This window comes from Dendrobium catenatum, unplaced genomic scaffold (genome assembly GCF_001605985.2).
Source record: "Dendrobium catenatum unplaced genomic scaffold, ASM160598v2 fragScaff_scaffold_1220, whole genome shotgun sequence".
Taxonomy (NCBI): domain Eukaryota; kingdom Viridiplantae; phylum Streptophyta; class Magnoliopsida; order Asparagales; family Orchidaceae; genus Dendrobium; species Dendrobium catenatum.
This window is the reverse complement of record NW_021319682.1, coordinates 9,353,521-9,357,258: the sequence shown is the minus strand read 5'-3', so window position 1 is coordinate 9,357,258 and position 3,738 is coordinate 9,353,521.

Below are 3,738 nucleotides of genomic sequence, written 5' to 3'. Positions count from 1 at the left end.
AATAATTTATATTAACATTTTTTGAAATAGCTGGCTAGCAAGCTAACAGGTGGAGTTGGGGCTAGCTCGAGCTTGACTTGTTAGCACATCGAGTTCGGCTCATTAGCTATTTTTCTAGATGAACCTGAGCTAGCTCATGACTCAGCTACAATTGATTGTCTAATTATTTCATCTCAGGATGGGCTCTGTAAATGGGCCACAGATTTCTTTTGGGCCGCTAAATCGTTACTACCGAATTTTCTTGGGCCACCCAAATGGATTAAGTCATGATGGGCTGCTCCTACCCAATTCTGTCCAGTTTGGAGGATCGAAAATATCTCATAAACCACTATAGATTGTAGCCGTTAGATCGAGATGAACGATACAGATTAGTCTGTGCAGCTATGAATTCACTATGTATCATTAAATATACAGAGATCATATGCTGTATCTAAGGCTCGAATTTATCTGGACCTTCAAAATTTGATCAAGCAGTGGTTGCTGTTTGATTTTTTTAATAGTGTAATTTGATCTCAGAGATGAATAAGAGTCATTGGATGCTGATCCAACGATACCGGTGAGCTTATCCCTTAGCTCACGCTGCTTTGATTAAATTCTTATAAAAGGGTTTATAGGCTTGGTTGAGCTTGGATTTGAAACAAATTTTGACGGCTTTGATTTTTTTTTTTTCATAAAAAATATTTTTCTTTTAGTGTTTTTTTACTTCATTATCTTTCACTTTATTTTTACTTTTTATAATAGGATTTAACTTAATTAGAATCTAATAAATCCAAAATTTTTGAATTTTGTAATATTGAGAGAATTACTTACAATTGTTAAATTTTGAAATAGAATTTTAAATACTTGCTACCAATTGCCCTATTAATATGCACTTGCGAGCATATGCTTTAAGCAATGAATCAAATGCTTGTGGAGTTTCTTTTGCTTCCATCTTTGATGTACAAATGAGTTTGATTTGAGCACCCAGCCCTGTAGACAGTGGCAGAGCCATAAATTTTGTTCGGGGGGGTCTAAATTAAAATAGTTATATTTTTCATCTCATTTGGAATGTTAGAATATATTAAAATAGTTCTATTTGTAGTCTCATTATCGGAGTTGTAAAATTAAAATTAAGAATGCAAATAACATGACACTCAAAACTTAAAAGACATAAACATCTGTCATGGACGGTCTTTGTTTGGGGGCGAGAGAGGAGCGAAAGGACAAACGAAAGCCGTGCTTGAAATGGTGACTCATGAGTCGCGAGAGAGGAGTAAAGGGGAAAATGAATAATTGATGTTTTTCATGTGTCCAGAAAAAATTGTTGGTGCCTTCTTTGAATTAATAAATAACTTTAAAATGAAGAATTATAAAAATAAAGAATCGCAAAAAGAGCGAGGAAAAGCAAAGCACTTCACATTAATTAATTAGAATATTACAGTGCAAAAATAATTAAATAATTAGGTGGTAATGTAATATTTAATAATTATTATTTGATAATAAATAGTTAATAAAATCATATCTAAATAGTTATATATTTTAAGTAATAATTAATTAAATAGCATTGCAACTCTTTATCCACAATAGAAAGTCATTCCTCCCTCTCTCTTTCAATATTTTACCCCATTAGTCTCTCTCTCTCTCTCTCTCTCTCTCTCTCTACAGCTGAAGCATTATATGATGCAGGTAGAAGGTGGATTGAAGAGGAAAAGCCTATTCCAAATAAAATGAAAGCTAACAATACATATATATATCTCTCCCTCCACCCATGCCTGGGGATGCGTTCGGGGGTATGTAATGCCACTTAGCTTAGATGAGCATAGCTCAAGTCTGCTAACATTTTGGTTAAGGCTTAAGGGCTAAATTAACTTGACAAATTCGTACATTGGTTTATGTAAAACTCATTTTATCCTAGCTAGCACACAACATCACATTATAAAAGACCTTATTCAAATTTCTTAAGTAGATTAGTCAATCTATTAGATTCTTAAGAAGGCATAGTTAAGTGTACTCTTTTAGAAGTTCATTTAGAGGATCTTTTTGATCTTACTTTTAAATTAGGACCACAATAATGTGATTGGGCCTATCCAACATCCTTAAGCTACATTTATTTTGACCTGGTTCATTCAACTAGAGGGAATTTAGGCTAGCTATGTCATTAGACTTGTGTAGGATTAGCTTAGAGATTGATTATCTAATTAAGCATAATTAGTTTTTCTCTTTTTTAATTAAGTTTTGGGCTTGGGTCAACTTGCATAATTAGCTTAACTTATGAGCAAAATGATGGCTTCATAAATTCTTGTATATTGTTTATAATCATACATAAAAAATCAATATGTTAGAAATATGAACATCAACCAACAATTTATATTGTTAACTTTAATTTTCATAATTCTAGAATGGTAAGAGACACCCTAATTTATATATGTAACATTTTTCACTAGAAATTGTTTGGGCACTCCTATTCTTAGTTTCTTCTTATACTTTGATGGATTCTAATTCATGAGTGAAGGTTATGAAGCAAAAATTCAATACAAGGTTTTGATCTCTATCTGGGTCTTTGCTAGTTGATGATTATCATTGATGACTTGTAATGTTAGACATTTAGCAAAGTATTTGTCTCCAATGGCGTTATATGTTTATATATATTAGGAGCCATATCTAGAAGGATATTAGATTGAGGATTACCGACTTTGAAGATTGTTTAAAATTTATTTTTACCTTGATCAAAAGATATTCGATAAATGATTAAACGTTATATGAAGCTTATTCGAAGTTTATTTTTATTATTGAAATACGATCGAGTCATAGTCAATGAATTTTTGATCATGTGGTGAAGATGGACTGAACAATATTAAATTAACTTGTAGAGCTATTGGTATAAGCAATGTTTGATGAAACTTTAAGCTATTCGTAAAAGCAATGCCTTAAAATTTTTAACCTATTCCTAAAAGCTATGCCTTCAATTTTAAATTGATCAAAGAACTAATGAATTTATGCATCAAAATATTGAAATTTAATAAAAATAAAATTTTTAGTCAAAACTTTGTTATATAGTTTAAAATTTTGATGACATTATTATATATAGAGATTATTAAATAATAATTGCATAAGTATGAAAACATTTGAACATATGCATATAGGAGATCATTTTTCCTGAGGCAATTGTCATTTCATTTTTTTAAATATATATGACAAAAAACATATAAAAATATATATATTTGAATAATCATCAAAATATTATCCATTTTCTAATATACAGTAATGCATCTAACCATCTCACCGTTAAAAAAAATATGCCAAAATCGAGCAATTTGAGTTGGCACTAAATAAAAGGAAAGAAGCTCAGGTCTTGTTCCATTTGTCTCCCTCCACTTCAATCAATCTCCACATATGTGAAAAAGCTATTTTACTTTGGGCATTATAAATACTCCCTTGCAATCCATTTCACATAAATCCATTTCATTAAAGAGTGTGAAGATGGAAAGGGAGGGGATGTCTGGGATGGGTAGGTAGGTTAGATGGGGTGTAGGGGTAGGAGTAGGGATAGACAAATTAATATATGAACTGACCTCAAAATCTAACCCGGATTCGACGCAAAAAAAATTTAGGTTAATTTGAGTCGACCCATTTAATAAGCAGCTCATGCTAATGTTAACTCGTGAACCTGAATGCAATCCGTTTAACCTATTTGTCAGCTCGCCCTCACCCGCTCTCACTTACACTCACACTTGTGGCCTCACCCTTGCCAGCTCGTGC